The following is a 19448-nucleotide window of genomic DNA, read 5'->3' on the forward strand; positions in this document are numbered from 1 at the left end:
TTGATGTCAGCACAATGGAATGTATTCTATAATGCACTTTGACATGCTTCTGGCGAAATCAGCCGTTTGGAGTGCAGACTGAGCTGGAAGCAGGTGGGTGAAATTGCCCTTAGATGCTGTTCTTGGGTCAGTTTAGCATTTTCCCCACTAATGGTTAGGATTGGGGGAAGAGGACTCTTCTCCTAGAGCTGTACCTAGGGGAAACGTCACCCCGGAGCGGGTGAGGAATATTGTTCCACCACACATGCACTTGGAGGCCAAGTCCATGATGGAGATTGGGTTTACTAGCTCAGATTGCAGGGGCTCTAGATGTGCTTGGTTGTCAATCTTTGATTTCAAATATTTGTTGTTTGCCAGGAAGTCTGTTCAATTTGGTGATGGTTTGCTTCTCACACTCCCAGGTCTCCTGAGCCACCCGGGGGGGAAAAAACAAACAGTTGGTGTCACAGCTCTATATCAGAATGATAGGAAATGAACAAACCTCTTTTGAAAACATGTCCATTTTCTCCCCAATTCTATTGACCTGGCAGGGTTTTAATAATAATATATAATAATAATATAATATTTGTTAATGTTTTAAATTGTGTTGCACATTAGGCTAAGTGATGTGAAGTACATATAAGTGCCCGGTCATGGAGTACATAATGGCGGTACCTGCTGGCTGAGTCGTGGCTGACCAGCCCCATGCCGCCCTCGTAGTCATTGATGGTGTCAGCCAGGGCGTTAAATGGTCTTGATGTCCAGGAAAGGCATGTGTGGGTTCTGCCAGGCGAAGCACACCCAACACTTCTGCCCGTCCGACAGGTTTCTTATCGGTCTCACCTAGCGGAGTGGACAGAGGTAAGGCACAAGAACGTGTAAGAGTACACTATTTCATCAATCCAATTTTTTTTTTCAATATTTTTTTTTTCCTGGTCTGTCAGATGCTGCAGATAAATAAATCATATATCAAATACATTCAGATATACATTAACAAGCATATGTGCTGACCCAGAATAGGTGTGAAGTACAAAGGCCTTTAGGACTTTGGCTGCAGAGTTGCAACATCCATGCATAAAAGCAGTATGCCTGTCAATCAAAACCCAGTGACCGGCAGGGGATGGCTATCTTTGGGAATACCAGGCAACTTTTAATGTTTCTACCTGGTGATATCGGCCAATCTTCACATAAGAATGTTTCCTAATCATGCCTTCAGTGGGGAGAAGCTGGAGAGCCAAACAAAGAACGAGGGGTATTACCATGTATACACTACTGTCATTACAATATGGTAAAACAAGAGTTGACTGAAATGGTGCCATCTCACTCTCCCTATCAGGAGTTTGAGTAGTGTAGACTTCCTGCTCCATTAGGCCCCACCAGAGCCACTCGCGGGTCCAGGTCAACCCCGAACTCCAGGTTCTTGTATATGTGTGACTGGAGGAGGAAGAGACAGTTGAGTGAATAAGGAAGGAACACAAGAAATGAGAGCTCAAACTCCAATAAAAACAGACTCATTGTTTCAGACTGACCTGGTTGTCACTCTTTGAAGCTAACATTCTGAACCATGACAACAAGGAGGGGGGATATTTCCACAGGAAGGAAAATAAAAAGACAGTGTCTATGAGCCAGCGAGCTGATTTCCATCTCTGCAACATTAAAATGAGCCATAGTGTGAATAACCTCTGATTTCTTCATAAGAAAATACAGTATTTGTTCAAGAGGAAATTGTGAAAGGTTCAATGCATACGAGCAGTTCATTATACGCAACTGCATGATATATTTTTACTTTTAAATTAACGATATATAGCCTTTGATTCTTGAATATTATAAGTTATAAATGCATCATGGGCTTAGTTCAGCTGTCGTTCCCCATCAGAACCAAGCCCTCACAAAATGACTACATGCCAAACCAGTTATCATTTTTAAAGATAAAAACATAAATGCGTTAATTAGAAAATGTGATTAATGACCATTTTAAAAGCTTCTGTGAAAATCGATACAAATCCGAATTAAACAGTTGGACTGATCAGCTTTCTTAGACCCTCAAACACTCAAAAATAAATATTATACATTGTTAAAACATTTGCACGGAAAAAAGCACCAGGAATGGATCGCCTTCCCATAGAATTATATTTAACATTTTGTGAGAAAGTAGGAAATAAGTATTTGGTCAATAAACTTTTTATCTCAATACTTTTATATACCCTTTGTTGGTAATGACAGAGGTCAAATGTTTTCTGTCTTCACAAGGTTTTCACACACTGTTGCTGATATTTTGGCCCATTCCTCCATGCAGATCTCCTCTAGAGCAGTGATGTTTTGGGGCTGTTGCTGGGCAACACAGACTTTCAACTCCCTCTAAAGATTTTCTATGGGGTTGAGATCTGGAGACTGGCTAGGCCACTCTAGGAACTTGAAATGCTTCTTACGAAGCCACTCCTTCGTTGCCCGGGCGGTGTGTTTGGGATCATTGTCATGCTGAAAGACCCAGCCATGTTTCATCTTCAATGCCCTTGCTGATGGTAGGCTTTGTTACTTTGGTCCCAGCTCTCTGCAGGTCATTCACTAGGTCACCCTGTGTGGTTCTGGGATTTTTGCTTACCGTTCTTGTGATCATTTTGACTCCACGGAGTGAGATCTTGCGCGGAGCCCCAGATCGAGGGAGATTATCAGTGGTCTTGTATGTCTTCCATTTCCTAATAATTGCTCCCACAGTTGATTTCTTCAAACCAAGCTGCTTACCTATTGCAGATTCAGTCTTCCCAGCCTGGTGCAGGTTTACAATGTTGTTTCTGGTGTCCTTTGACAGCTCTTTGGTCTTGGCCATAGTGGAGTTTGGAGTGTGACTGTTTGAGGTTGTGGACAGGTGTCTTTTATACTGATAACAAGTTCAAACAGGTAACGAGTGGAGGACAGAGGAGCCTCTTAAAGAAGAAGTTACAGGTCTGTGAGAGCCAGAAATCTTGCTTGTTTGTAGGTGACCAAATACTTATTTTCCACCATAATTTGCAAATAAATTCATTAAAAATCCTACAATGTGATTTTCTGGATTTTTTTTTTCTCCTCATTTTGTCTGTCATAGTTGAAGTGTACCTATGATGAAAATGACAGGCCTCTCTCATCTTTTAAGTGGGAGAACTTGCACAATTGGTGGCTGACTAAATACTTTTTTTGTCCCACTGTATATGGATATATATATTTACCCCCCAAAATATGGGGGATTGGAAATTATGCAGACAATTACATTGATGAAAGCAACAATCTTTCCGCAATATTAAGCTGATCCACCCCTAAAAAAATCGAAAACATTATTGTGCACAGACAACAGCACAAAGGGCAAGCAGGTAGAGACAACACATCACGCAAAGCAGCCACAACTGTCACTAAGAGTGTCCATGATTGAGTCTTTGAATGAAGCGATTGAGCGTTTGAGTGTTTGTTGCAGCTCGTTACAGTTGCTAGCTGCAGCGAACTGAAAAGAGCAGCGACTCAGGGATGTAGGTACTTTGGGGACTGTAATATTTGTGTTGTGGAGAAATGACCAGGCAGGAGACAGGAGTACAGTTAGTTTTCGTTTAGTCAAAACCCCTCGTGCTCTACAGTTCCCGGCACCCTAGTGCGCATGTGCATTTTCTATTAGGTGTAGTAACGTAACACTGCCGTAATACATTACTGCTTAGTAACAGCATAGTAACTAATATAAAAAGATGTAGATCCCAGATATACTACAGGGACCTTTAGCAGAATGTCACAGGCAGAACGGGTGTTATATGTGGAAGATGAGGGCTGCAGTAGGCATCTTAGATAGGGGGGAGTGAGGCCTAAAAGGGTTTTATAAATAAACATGGGTGGGTCTTGCGACGGGTACAAAGAAATTACCAGTTTACAGAAGAGTAATGTGATGTGTTCTATAAGGAGCATTGGTGGCAAATGTGATGCCCGAATGGTAAAGAACATCTAGCTGCTCTAAAGCACCCTTACCTGACGATCTATAAATTATGTCTCCGTAATCTAGCATGGGTAGGATGGTCATCTGAATCAGGGTTAGTTTCAGATTATGGAATGTTGAAAGGATGGATAATAAGGTGGATATTAAATCAAATGTATTGGTCCATGTTTCAGTTGCATAAGTAATCAGACTGTGATTTACAAAATAAAGTAATGATTTGGATATGTGCCCAATGAGTGTTGCCAGCACAACAATCTTTGACATTAAGTTTGAGGTGAGTCACATAAAAGGAATTATTAGATTCCCTACCCCCTTCAAAAAATATTTTAGCTAAATATTTTCCTCACTACTGTTCTGGATGCATACAATGTATCTTTTTGAATGCAAGAAAATTAAGGGAAAAAAATAGAATGAAGCATTCCAAATACTGGGTGGTATTGAATTTGAAGGGCCCATTCGAGACCCCCTCTACAGACGTCTGATGACGACGTGTCTGACAGCATTTTGCCCCACAAGCGCAGTGCAGAATGGTTGAGAATGAGAAGCAATATTTCCAGATAGTACCTTATCCAGTGCACGACACGCTTTCCGGAAGGTTTCTCTCTGACAAGTAGCATTTTTAAAAATTAATTCATGAAGATTTGAAATAGATTCTTTACTTGGAGGCGGTGAATTACTCACTTTGAGGAAGTGAGAGCAAAAAAAGGTCGACTTGGTAAACTGCTGTAGATACATCATTAGCCTGACATCATTTGAAGAAAAGACAGCATGCATGCTGTGTTTCTGAGGATCACGCTGACATGGAATTTCATCGTTTTCTGACCACCTCCAGACAAAATATGGATAACTGCGCCTGCATGAACAAAAATGGAGAGGAAAACACACTTTGTTTTGGGGAGAGAACGAAGGACAAACACCGTTAACTAGGTAGTTTGCTACCCGATACCGAGGCTTGGATGTTGTAGTTTTGTCAGGATAGTTATGTAAAATATGAATAACGTTACAGCAGTGGGACACTAGCCAGCCACCTCACTAGCTAGTTAACTCGTAGCAAGCCAATTGCAAATTGTTATTTCTGGCTGGCTTGCGTACTTGTTAGCCTACTAGCTAGCTAGATGGTTTAATATTGGACAGAAACCTATTACAGTAGCTAGGTATTGACTGCTGAACAGTGGCAGTCAATACAGCTGTCTGTTCAGTGTGTCAAGTTATTCTATAGTAAATACCTTATAGTACCTTGTCTTTAAATGGCACTGATAAGGATGTAGTGAGCTATCTACTCCATGGTTCATCACAGCCAGGATTGTGCCAATTTATCAGATTTGACTGAACCTAGCTTGAAAGTGGTTGGCACTACACCAGAAGGGCGATTACATGGTTTTAAACAGCATTCTACAAATGTTTGTGGAGAATTTCAGAGGAACATAACATAAAACTTGATTGACAGCACTGAAGTCCACCTCTTCTTTATGCGTCTTTCCTCCTTCCTGGCCATGTTCAGGCCTGCTTTCCCCCTTATCCTGGGGCTCTCTTTGGGATGCAGCCTGAGCCTGCTGATGGTCTCCTGGACCCAGGGAGACCCATTTGACTCGTGTGGAGATGAACTGGGCAATAGGGGTCTCTTCCTGGGCAGCAACAGGGGAGACAGGAAAATAACCTCACACTCAACGTCAACAAAACTAAGGAGATGATTGTGGACTTCCGGAAACAGCAGAGGGAACACCCCCCTATCCACATCGATGGAACAGTAGTGGAGAGGGTAGCAAGTTTTAAGTTCCTCGGCATACACATCACAGACAAACTGAATTGGTCCACTCACACTGACAGCGTCGTGAAGAAGGCGCAGCAGCGCCTCTTCAACCTCAGGAGGCTGAAGAAATTCGGCTTGTCACCAAAAGCACTCACAAACTTCTACAGATGCACAATCGAGAGCATCCTGGCGGGCTGTATCACCGCCTGGTACGGCAACTGCTCCGCCCTCAACCGTAAGGTTCTCCAGAGGGTAGTGAGGTCTGCACAACGCATCACCGGGGGCAAACTACCTGCCCTCCAGGACACCTACACCACCCGATGTTACAGGAAGGCCATAAAGATCATCAAGGACATCAACCACCGAACCACTGCCTGTTCACCCCGCTATCATCCAGAAGGCGAGGTCAGTACAGGTGCATCAAAGCTGGGACCGAGAGACTGAAAAACAGCTTCTATCTCAAGGCTATCAGACTGTTAAAAAGCCACCACTAACATTGAGTGGCTGCTGCCAACACACTGTCATTGACACTGACCCAACTCCCAGCCACTTTAATAATGGGAATTGATGGGAAATGATGTAAATATATCACTAGCCACTTTAAACAATGCTACCTCATATAATGTTACTTACCCTACATTATTCATCTCATATGCATACGTATATACTGTACTCTACATCATCGACTGCATCCTTATGTAATACATGTATCACTAGCCACTTTAACTATGCCACTTTGTTTACTTTGTCTACATACTCATCTCTATATACTGTACTCTATATCATCTCTCATATGTATATACTAGCCACTTTAACTATGCCACTTTGTTTACTTTGTCTACATACTCATCTCATATGTATATACTACTGATACCATCTACTGTATGCTGCTCTGTACCATCACTCATTCATATATCCTTATGTACATATTCCTTATCCCCTTACACTGTGTATAAGACAGTAGTTTTGGAATTGTTAGTTAGATTACTTGTTGGTTATCACTGCATTGTCGGAACTAGAAGCACAAGCATTTCGCTACACTCGCATTAACATCTGCTAACCATGTGTATGTGACAAATACAATTTGATTTGATTTTGATTTATGACCCCCATGGGGACCAGAGAGGTGGTCCTGGGAATGAGGACTTCCAGCCACGCATCATACCATACCACAAGGACCCCAACAAACCACACAAGAAGGTCCTCAGGTGAGCATTTTGGGATGGATGCACAGAGGAATAACACATCCTAGCCTAACACTAGGTTTCAGAAATAAGAGTTTGCAAATGGGCAGGTTTTTCACTTAAAATGGATACCAAACAAAATCCATTGATTTCAAAGTTTAACAAACCATACAAATCTATGCAAAATTATTACTTTTAACAATTTACACATACAATTCTACAAACACATTTATTGGAAGAAAGGTGCAGATGCAAAGTTTTGTAACAGAATTTAGGTAAAATCTTCCTCTTTTTAATGTGACCACGTTATCCAAAAATTCTTAAATATCTTCTCCAAATTAAGATATAAAGTTGTCTGCAGAAGGAATGGGGTGTCAGCTATGACTTGACACCTTGAGTTTGAAAAAATCTCTTTAGGTTATTGAACTACAATAAGTGAAGTGGATTTACACCCAGTAACAGAATTGCCGTAACACCATTTTATCATGTCTCCCTGATCTATACTACACAGAAATGCATAATTATGGATATGAATGTCATTCTCTTCATGGTGATGTATCCTGAATAGGTACACACAGGTAGAAATATGCAATATCCTCCTTTATGCATATTTGGGTATTATTCTACACACTGGCTATTATTTTAATGAGCTCTGCCAACAAACAAGACCAAATTTGGATGTTCTGGACCCGACCAATCATAGACGTTTATGTTTCACAAGTTTGGACATCAAAGTACAGCAAAGTCGAGTATAGTTCAGAAGAGTATAGTTCAGTACAGTGTACTCAACTCTAGTGTTCTCTACTTTGCACTGTACTCTACTCTCCTGACAATCTACTCTACTCAACTGTGCTGTACTTTGGAACTGTGTGGCGCAGCGGTCTAAGGCACTGCATCGCAATGCAAGAGGCGTCACTACAGACTCGGGTTCGATCCCTGGATGTATCACAACTGGCTGTGATTGGGAGTCCCATAGGGCGGCATACTATTGTCCCAGCGTCGTCACGGTTAGAGGAGGGTAGGCGCTGAAATCCAGGGCAGACTGACCGATTTGATAACAGAATTTAGATTTTTAATGACTTAATAATTCATATACAAAATTGGTATCAGTAAAAACACTAACTAATTGATAGGTCTACCTTGATAGTTCTGTGAACTTTCATTGTCCTCCCTTCACATGAGGGAAAGAAATGAGACAATATCTTAAAAGATCTGTGGGTTTTTGGTAAAGGAATTTCAAGGCACAATGTTTCTTACACTTACAGAAGGCAGAAAAAAGTGTTTATATTAGTTGCCAGGGGTATTTACTTCAATATTATTGTTTTTGTAATACCTTTTAAGACTTTCTGGTAGATGTTTTCTAAGACCCCTTTTATCTGTTTGACAAATCAAAGAATTTTGCTTATTGCACATACATATATATATAATTTTAAAATAATGTATATTTATTTAAGCTATTGGATCTCTTTTATGAAATCCTCTTTTATAACTGTTATAAAAAATAATGCACCCCAGTGCGAGGCATGAGTGGTGTTTTCTGGGAACTAACGCTTGTGCAACCTGCTAACATTGCCAAATTCGTCATCGATATGTGAATGACGCAAATCATGACTTTCGCTGCAGATGCATCACACGTTGTTTCAAAAGGAAAACCTTTATAGGCCACTGTCTGTTTGATTCTCACAGATTTTCGTTGTTTGTTCACCCATTTTTAAACTGATTTGATCTGTTCGTACTGGGTCTAACCCACTCTGGTTGATATGATGTAGAATATGTCGGCCTACACTTTTAGGGAACAGATACCATCATTTCTTAGGCTATATGAAAGTTGTTAAAAAAGGAAGGAGAAGAAAGAGATGGCCAATGCTATTAGACCGCTACTGACATTTCACCCCTTGATAAAGATTTGTTTAAAAAGCCCATGGCCAATTCCATGTCAAGAACCCTGGCTTGAGTACTAAAGGGAAGTTCATAGGAGCACATCAATTTTGGTGTCAAATGAAAGCTAAGAGTCTATATTTGTTTAGATGTAAAGTCCCCTGTTTTTGGGACTTGAGTGTTTCTGGTGCCGGTTCCGACCGACATTTTCGTATATAAATCAATATGTGGACACCATAGATCAAAATGGCTTGCATTGCGCGGTAACCCTGATTCTCACAGACACAGGAGTATGTCTCTTCTGCCTGTATGAAGCAGGATGTGAAATCCGATACCACTTGAAGCGGGGATGTCCCTCCTACCATTTCATTCTCTCTTCCTACTGTCCATCAGAACTCTACGTCACAGCCACTAGCAAAGCATATGTCTGGAATTCTTACATTGTAATGCAGCAGGAGGGAGTGGTTTTGTCGCTGTAGCACATTCAAACATCGATTTATAGCCAGTAATCTAAAATAGTAGATTCATATGAGAGGAAAGGCAAGTTCCTAACGAGTTCAGGAAGCCAAGCTATAGCTTAGTGAGACGTTCACAGCGATGGGGGCAGACTTTTTGATCAAGACAGACCTTTAGAAAATATGCACCTTTTCTCTAACACTAAATATACGTACAGTACCAGTCAAAGGTTTGGACACACCTACTCATTCAAGGGTTTTTCTTATTTTTTTTAAACATTTTTTAAAACTATTTTCTACATTGTAGAATAATATTGAAGACATCACAACCATGTATAAAACAAATATTATGGAATAATGTAGTAACCAGAAAAGTGTTAAACAAATCCAAATATTTTTTATATTTGAGATTCTTCAAAGTAGCCACCCCTTTGTCTTGATGACAGCTTCGCACACGCTTGGCATTCTCTCAACCAGCTTCATGAGGTAGTCACCTGGAATGCATTTCAATTAACAGATGTACGCAGAACTGAGATACGGCCCAGGTAACTTCTATTGTAAACTACTTCGTGCACACCTGTTCGCAAAACTAGGTGGAGATCTGGGATCAGAGCAGGACAATGTTCTATTTCACACCGAGGCTTGGTGGTTATCGAGGAGAAGTGTTGGAAAGATCTTTTGAATTGAGAGGGGAACTGTCATTCGTAATGGATGTAAAAATATATATTTTTAAAAAGACTGTTGACTCTGTGTAAACAAATAAAATGTCTCATTGCCTATGTAACAGACATTTGGGAAACTGAGTGAACTGAACACAAGCATGCAACGGAAAAACAAAAATTCTACAGATGAGTGACGACTGAATCAGCTAAATCCATTTGACTGTGATCCTGGCTCTGTGAGCTTGCCGGGAAGTGAAATCCAACAGCTGATCGAGCTGTCATGTGGCCGCATTCACGGGTCACTATGGAGGAGTTTTGGATCGGACTCAAAGGGAATACTTTGAGTATCCTGTGGCGGACTGCAATAGCATCGAATAGCTCCCGTGATATGCAACTGTTCAGGGAAGTCAGGAACCAATACACGCAGTCAGTCAGGAAAGCAAAGGCCAGCTTTTTCAAGCAGAAATTTGCATCCTGTAGCTCTAACTCCAAAAAGTTCTGGGACACTGTAAAGTCCATAGAGAACAAGAGCACCTCCTCCCAGCTGCCCACTGCACTGAGGCTAGGTAACACGGTCACCACCGATAAATCCATGGTAATCGAAAACTTCAACAAGCATTTCTCAAAGGCTGGCCATGCCTTTCATCCTGGCTACTCCAACCTCGGCCAACAGCTCTGCCCCCCCCCCCGCAGCTACTCGCCCAAGCCTCCCCAGCTTCTCCTTTACCCAAATCCAGATAGCAGGTGTTCTGAAAGAGCTGCAAAACCTGGACCCATACAAATCAGCTGGGCTTGACAATCTGGACCCTCTATTTCTGAAACTATCACCGCCATTGTCGCAACCCCTATTACCAGCCTGTTCAACCTCTCTTTCGTATCATCTGAGATCCCCAAGGATTGGAAAGCTGCCGAGATCATCCCCCTCTTCAAAGGGGGAAACACCCTGGACCCAAACTGTTACAGACCTATATCCATCCTGCCCTGCCTATCTAAGGTATTCGAAAGCCAAGTTAACAAACAGATCACCGACCATCCCAAATCCCACCGTACCTTCTCCGCTGTGCAATCTGGTTTCCAAGCCGGTCACGGTACTAAACAATATCATAACCATCATCGATAAAAGACAGTACTGTGCAGCCGTCTTCATTGACCTGGCCAAGGCTTTCGACTCTGTCAATCACCATATTCTTATCGGCAGACTCAGTAGCCTCGGTTTTTCTAATGACTGCCTTGCCTGGTTCACCAACTACTTTGCAGACAGAGTTCAGTGTGTCAAATCGGAGGGCATGTTGTCCGGTCCTCTGGCAGTCTCTATGGGGGTGCCACAGGGTTCAATTCTCGGGCCGACTCTTTTCTTTGTATATATCAATGATGTTGCTCTTGCTGTGGGCGATTCCCAGATCCACCTCTACACAGACGACACCATTCTGTATACTTCTGGCCCTTTCTTGGACTCTGTGCTATCTAACCTCCAAACGAGCTTCAATGCCATACAACACTCCTTCCGTGGCCTCCAACTGCTCTTAAACGCTAGTAAAACCAAATGCGTGCTTTTCAACCGTTCGCTGCCTGCACCCGCACGCCTGACTAGCATCACCACCCTGGATGGTTCCGACCTAGAATATGTGGACATCTATAAGTACCTAGGTGTCTGGCTAGACTGTAAACTCTCCTTCCAGACTCATATCAAACATCTCCAATCTAAAATCAGATCTAGAGTCGGCTTTCTATTTCGCAACAAAGCCTCCTTCAAAGCCTCCTTCACTCATGCCGCCAAACTTACCCTAGTAAAACTGACTATCCTGTATCTACAAAATAGCTTCCAATACTCTACTCAGCAAGCTGGATGCAGTTTATCAGTGCCATCCGTTTTGTTACTAAAGCACCTTATACCACCCACAACTGCGACCTGTATGCTCTAGTCGGCTGGCCCTCGCTACATATTCGTCGCCAGACCCACTGGCTCCAGGTCATCTACAAGTCCATGCTAGGTAAAGCTCCGCCTTATCTCAGTTCACTGGTCACGATGGCAACACCCACCCGTAGCACGCGCTCCAGCAGGTGTATCTCACTGATCATCATTCTGCTCTTTTGCACACCAGTATCTCTACCTGCACATGATCATCTGATCATTTATAACTCCAGTGTTAATCTGCTAAACTGTAATTATTCACTCATATGGCCTATTTATTGCCTACCTCCTCATGCCTTTTGCACACAATGTATATAGACTCTTTTCCCCCCGTTTTTTTCTACTGTGTTATTGACTTGTTTATTGTTTACTCCATGTGTAACTCTGTGTTGTTGTCTGTTCACACTGCTATGCTTTATCTTGGCCAGGTCGCAGTTGTAAATGAGAACTTGTTCTCAACTAGCCTATCTGGTTAAATAAAGGTGAAATAAAAATTTTAAAAAATAAATACTGTGCAGTCTCCCTCTGATGTGTAAAACTTGTGGTATGCTGATTTGGTGCATTTAAAACAAATATTGATCCAGGTTTGATGTGACAGGAGAGAATTTAGGTGCACACTGTCGACCATGCCCGCTGACTTTGAGAAGCTCCGACGCGACATGCTTCAAGCAGACCCATCTCATTCGTGGTGGTGAGATAAGGGAAATTATGTCAGATTAATTTGCAACTGACTGTCACAACCCCTCATTAAATGTATATGATGTTGAGAATACAATAAGAAATACTGTTAGAATGTTTTGCAATTGACTGCCATAGCCACAATATAAAAATGAAGTACATTGTTTTTCAATGAGAATTTTCAGTTATCAAAATGAGGTCGTGGGCCCAAAAACTTTGCGAACCCCTGTCCTAAACCAATTTAGAACTGGACCAGAGGACAACCCACCTCTCCAGTCTGTCCAGAAGGACATCATGGTAAACAGTGTTGAATGCAGCACTTAAATCCAAGAGTACAAGGACAGAGAGCTGTTTGGCATCTTTGTTGGAGCTAAGATAATTGACCACTTTAACTAAGGCTGTCTCTGTGCCTTGGGGGGCACGAAAACCAAATGGAACATTTTCAAAAATACAGTTGGCACTTAAAAAATAATTTAGCTGTTTGAATATCAATTTCTCCAGAATTTTGTTTTAAGAATGGAAGGTTGGAGATTGATTGAAAATTGCTAAAAGCTAAAGACTAGATGACTTTTCTTCTGAAGGCGTTTCACCATAGCAGTTTGTAGTGCAGTGGGGAAAGTGCCCATGAACAGGGAGGGATTAACAATAGCTTGCATTTCTTCAGATATGCAATAAAAAACTGTTTTAAAGAAGGGGCGGGGTAGGAAGTTGTGATATCACTTTCCTGAGCATGTCTGCATCAACCAGGGGAAATAACTCCACAGTGCCTTTGCGTGGTAGGCACATATCATCAAACTTCTCATCAGGTCTTGCTTGACTGATACTCAGCCTAATGTTTATTATCTTGTCTCTGGCATATGCTGCAAACTCATCACATTTAGATGTGGAGGAATGTTCACACAGGTTTGCGGGGTTAGGATTTATCAGGCCATCAATGGTCGAGAAGAGCACTCTCAAAATATTCTGATTATTAGTGCTCAAGTTAGGCTCATTTTTCTGTCAGGCATTTCTAATTGTATATATTGAGTGTACAAAACGTTAAGGATTACCCTTTGGCCCCCCTTTGGCCCTCAGAGCAGCCTCAATTTGTCAGGGACTGGACTGTACAAGGTGTCAAAAGCGTTCCACAGGGATGCTGTCCCATGTTGACTCCAGTTGGCTGGATATCCTTTGGGTGGTGGACCATTCTTGATACACACGGGAAACTGTTGAGTGTGAAAAACCCAGAAGTGTTGCAGCTCTTGACACAAACTGGTGTGCCTGGCATCTGCTCCTATACCCCGTTCAAAGGAACTTAAATATTTTGTCTGCCCATTCACTCTCTGAATGGCACACATACACAATCCATGTCTCGAACGTCTCAAGGCTTAAAAATCATTCTTTAACCTGTCTCCTCCCCTTCATCTGCACTGATTTTAAATGGATTTAACAAGTGACATCAATAAAGGATCATAGGTTTCACCTGGATTCACCTGGTCAGTCTATGTCATAGAAAGAGCAGGTGTCCTTAATGTTTTGTACACTGTATAGCCAAGTTGCTCTCTCAAAATATCAGTGGACCTGGAACTTTGATTTTCTCCACTTCTGCTCTGCCTTTCTGCAATTTCTCTTTAATTGATTTGTTTCCTCACTCATCCAAGGGGCTCTCCGTTTAGATGTGTCCTTTTTCAACCTTACTGGAGCTATGGCATCAATGGCCACCCTTACTTTGACATTAAAGTTATGAACTAAGTCATCACAAGAGGATGGCAGAATGGGTGATGGTGTATTGTTCATACACTCAATAACATCTGCAGCAACCTCAGAGGTAAGTTAGCGTTTCGTAGCCCTTTCCGGCAATTAATGACCTAAAGAGCCTCATGGGTGGAATGTTATCAATATTTTCCATAATTTCATAATTAATAAAGATTATAAAATAAAACAACATCCAGTGTTTCTCTGTCAAACCCACTGGGGAGCCAGGCCCAGCCAATCAGAATGAGTTTTTCCCCACAAAATGGCTAGATTACAAACAGAAATACTTCTCAGTTTCATCAGCTGTCCGGGTAGCTGGGCCTGCAAGCGAAGAAGACGGATGTGAAGGTCCTGGGCTGGCATGGTTACATGTGGTCTGCGGTTGTGAGGCCGGTTGGACGTACTGCCAAATTCTCTAAAACGACGTTGGGAGGCGGCTTATGGTAGAGAAATTAATATTAAATTATCTGGCAACAGCTCTGGTGGACATTCCTGCAGTCAGCATGCCAATTGCATTGTGTTGTGTGACACAACTGCACATTTTAGTGGCCTTTTTTTGTCACCCGCACAAGGTGCACCTGTGTATTGATCATGCTCTTTAATCAACGTCTTGATATGCCACACCTGTCAGGTGGATGGATTATCTTGGCAAATGAGAAATGCTCACAAACAGAGAAATAAGCTTTTTGTGCATATGGAAAATTTCAGAGATCTTTTATTTCAGCTCATGAAATATGGGACCAACACTTTAGATGTTGCGTTTATTTTTGTTCTGTATATATAAATTGTAATATTGGGATGAACTCAAAATGTAGTACATTTCAACTCTACTTCTTTTAAGTCCATAGCCATGTGTGTAAGGTGTATACTTTTGTTTCAAATTAGATTTGTGTAAGACTACCAAGAATCACTCTGTAACCCTGATTTAGCCCACTGCAGTAAAAATGAATAATGTGTTTTTATTTTTACCCTGTGCTATGGGCAACAAGGTAGTAAAAAATACTCAGTGGTGATCAGATAAAGCATCATCAATAATAGAGTATTTGTCAATAGAAAGCCCATTGGTAATAACCAGGTTCAGAGTGTGGCAGCGGTTATGGATGAGCCCAGTAACATGTTGGATAAAGTCCATAGAGCTCAAAAGATGAATATGTTCAATGGCCTTGGAGTCAGTATCTTTGTCAACATGAATATTAAAATCGCTCAACACAATGAGTAGTTCTCAAGGACAATAGACAATAGCTCAGAGAAATCAGTAGAGAAAGTGGGGCAGTGCTATACAGGGGTATAGCTCACCAAAGATGTCTGTTTCACAAGCGTGGACAGCAGAGTACAGTAAAGAAAATTAGAATAATAGTGTGTTGAAAGGGGATACCTAGTCAGTTGTACAACCGGGTGTTAATCCACTTCAATAAGCATAACATGTTTTCAAACTCAAGGTGTCATGTCATAGCTGACACCCCACTCTTTGTGCAGACATCTTTGAATCATAATTTTGGTTACATGTAGTCTCTTAAACGGAGGGAGTTTTTACCATCATTCTGTTACCACATTTTACATCTCCATTGTATTTGTGTTCCATAGAAATTGTGCATTATTTATGGTTTGTTTAACTTTGAAATCAATGGTTTTTGTTTGCCATACTTTAAGTATCCAAAAACTCTGATTCTCAGCATCACTCTGTTACTGTGGAATTGACCCCATACAGTTTGATAATCCTGCTAATCGCTTCTCTCCGAATCACCTCTTAAAGCGGATTATTGGCCTGGATAGTTATAATTAGCCAGTTAACCTAGAGGGTCTGAAGAGACCACCATTTGAACGGTCTGTTTTCAGTCAGTCATGGGACAGAATGATTACATTTTATTGAAGTGTCTTCTTTTATGAATGGCTTTTTTTTTAATGAAAGGCCCAGGACGACACCTACATGCAGGCCGAGAGGCTGGCCGAGCTGGTGGGCCACCTCAGCATGGGACAGGACCTCTACTTGGGCCGGTCAGAGGAGTTCATCGGTGGGGAAGAGAGGGCCAGGTACTGCCACGGGGGTTATGGCTACTTGCTCTCCCGCAGCCTGCTGGCCCGCCTGCAGCCCCACCTGGACACCTGCCGCAACGACATCCTCAGCGTCAGGCCTGACGAATGGCTTGGGCGCTGCATCATCGACTACCTGGGTCTGAGCTGTGTGGAGGTACACCAGGTAAAACACACAGCTAAGACATCATTATAAAACATGTCTATAGAGTTGTTCAATAACGATTACCAGTCTTTTATCAATGCTATGTCATCATGATTTACAGTACTTTGACTACACCCATCAGTTGTCTTACCTGCGGGATGGCTAACATTTCCCTCCCCGCTGTTTGCATGTTACTTACAGGACGTGACATATCGCTCCTTTGAGCTGGGGAAGAAAGCAGACCCAGAGCGAAAGGACAGTGCCCAGTTTAAGAATGCCTTCACAGTCCACCCTGTGTCAGAGCCCAGCCTCATGTACCACCTGCACAAACGCTTCAGCCAGATCGAACTGGACTGGACCTACCTACAGATACAGCAGCTGCAGGTTGATTTTGTTTAATGGAATCAGATGGGCTTTCTGTATGGTTCTGGCTGTTTGAGGAGTCGGCACTGGTGTTGGTTTGACTGGTTACGGGTCCAGTGTGCAAATGTTCAGTTTTCCTACATACCTTACCAATTTCTACAAAAATCTACACCTACACACCCAATATTTACGCATTTAACAGTGACCAAACCGTTTTGTGAGGATGTGATGTTTGAAATTCCGACATCAACTCATTCTAAATGTACCTACTAATGTCATTTTGTAAACAATCCGTCAGTTTAAAAGTGTGAACTTTGTAAATCAATTCAATACAACTTTATTTATCCACTCGGGCAATTAAGAATCAAATCACGCAAAGTCCTCCACATAGAAAATAGCCTACAGTATACAACAAGCATCACATGATTCCCTAACACAATACACCCCTCATACAATACATACATATACAATATAATACGCTTATAATAAGCTTTGAGAGACGCTGACCAAGGAGAATGTCAACCCATTACAGTTAAACCTTGAATCAATTACCCTTAACATTGTTGATATAGTATTGAAGAAATAAATATTTTAAGATGCTTTTGATACATGTAAACACAGTTGTGTCATTATGGTTGTGTCTTTTGTCCAGGTCCAGATCAACAACCTGAGTGAGTTGACCCCAGAGGGTAAGGTGGGGGCTATCTGGCCAATCGGGGTCAATCCTCCCTTCATGCCAAAGACTCGTTTCGAGGTCATCAACTGGGAGTACTTCACAGAGGAGCACATCTACTCATGCTCCGACAACGCCCCCAAGTGTGAACTGCGTGGCGCCAACTGGGCCGACGTGAGCGCCGTGCTGGAGCACCTCAACGAGCACTACCAGCCCCAGCTGCGCTTCAAGAAACGCCGCCTGCTCAACGGCTACCGGCGCTTTGACCCCACCCGGGGCATGGAGTACGTGCTGGACCTGGCCCTGGAAGCCTTCACACAGAAAGGTCACAGCCAGGTGATCCCCAAGCGGGTCAGCCTGCTCCGCCACCTCAGCACCATTGAGATCATCCCCATGCGACGGAGGCCACCCGGGTGCAGGTCATCCTGCCAGTCACGGCCCGCGAGCAGGACTTTGTGGGTAACTTCCTGGACATGTATGCGATGAACACGCTGGACACGCACGACAATGTCCTGCTCACCTTCCTGTTTGTCTACAACCCATTTGACGCCCAGCGCGTCAGCCAGTCGGACGTGTTCGCCGGCATCAAGGCCATGATCGGAGAGGTGGAGAAGCGCTACGGCGACGTGAGGATCCCCTGGATCAGCGTGAAGACTGAGGTGCCCTCGCAGGTCGAGCTGATGGACATAATCTCCAAGAAGCACCCGGTGGACACGCTCTTCTTCCTGGCCTCGGTGTGGACCGAGGTCAACGCAGACTTCCTCAACCGCTGCCGCATGAACGCCATCAGGAACTGGCAGGTGTTCTTCCCCACCCACTTCCAGGAGTTCAGCCAGACCATCTTGTACCGCGACCAGCAGACCTTGGCCTCCTTCCCGGCCGAGGCCCTGCGCGACGGACGCTTCGACCGCCACGTCTTCGAGGAGGCATGCTTCTACAACACCGACTACATGGCGTCGCGCACCAAGATGGCCACTGACATCCTGGACAACGACGAGCTGCTGGAGAGCATGGACGTGTACGAGATCTTTGTGCGCTACTCGGGCTTGCACGTGTTCCGGGCGGTGGAGCCGGCACTAGTGCAGAAGTACGTGCGGCGGGCGTGCAACCCGTGCTTCAGCGAGGACATCTACCACCGCTGTGTGCTCAGTAACCTGGAGGGCCTGGCCTCGCGGTCACACCTAGCCATGGCCCTGTTTGAGCAGCAGCAGGCCAACAGCACTTAGGGGGTCTAGTGGTACTTTTCCACTGAAACACTGGTGTCACTCCAGGCTTTTTTCAGGGACAGGCCTCAGAAGGCAACATCTTTGGGCCAAACACTGGTGCAAAGCCTGACAGTGGAAATGCACCATAGGTTTACCATCTAGAATGACTTGATACCTTTGGCCTTCTTTATGAACCTGAACCACACTGCCTAGACTTTTGGACGAGGCATATTATGGGATGTTGAATCTCCAAACGGATCCCTAAGGACCAAGAACCCATGTGCAATCTTAGGCCTGTAAAGACTCAGGAGTGATGTTACAACGTGTGTTCCTGCAAACTGCGTGCAGGCTGGCAGAACTCTGTGCTTTCACTCCAATGGTAGCCCAAGGGGAACTTCTATCGGTAGGTGATGAATGAACAATGAACCTTGAGAAAACCGGCATGAGCCATATGTCTTCCTTCATGGCTGTGCTGAATTATGATTCTAATACTGGATTTAAAGAGAAGCCATTGAGTGTCTGTATTTTCTTTCATTTGACACTTAGTTTTCTTAGTATGTTTATCCCATAGAGAGTGTGGTTTGTTTCATTCCCTAGACAGATAGGGTCTGTTGTTTTTCTACGGATATTAAAGGCAGATGTCGCTTCTGGACTCTTTTCTGATGTTATTTTGGAATCACAGACCTAGCTATTTCCTTTGCTAGCTACAGTATCTTGTGTGCAGTTCAATGTTTGTTTGAAACACAGTCGTCGTACCGTGGGGTCTCAATTAGAGAAGACAAAACAGAACAGCTTGTTTTTGAGACCTACGGCCACATGACAACAGCAGCTGTTTTTCACTGAGTGAGGA

General features: G+C 43.1%; 2 pseudogenes; one reads left to right on the forward strand and one right to left on the reverse strand.

Moving 5' to 3' along the window:
- Positions 1-30: 30 nt before the first annotated feature.
- On the reverse strand, positions 31-14544 carry LOC118361131 (ATP-binding cassette sub-family F member 2-like; annotated as a pseudogene).
- A 733-nt stretch (positions 14545-15277) lies between these two features.
- Positions 15278-19244, forward strand: LOC118361479 (chondroitin sulfate glucuronyltransferase-like; annotated as a pseudogene).
- The last annotated feature ends 204 nt before the right edge of the window (positions 19245-19448 follow it).

Source organism: Oncorhynchus keta, chromosome 28, assembly GCF_023373465.1.
Source record: "Oncorhynchus keta strain PuntledgeMale-10-30-2019 chromosome 28, Oket_V2, whole genome shotgun sequence".
Classification (NCBI taxonomy): domain Eukaryota; kingdom Metazoa; phylum Chordata; class Actinopteri; order Salmoniformes; family Salmonidae; genus Oncorhynchus; species Oncorhynchus keta.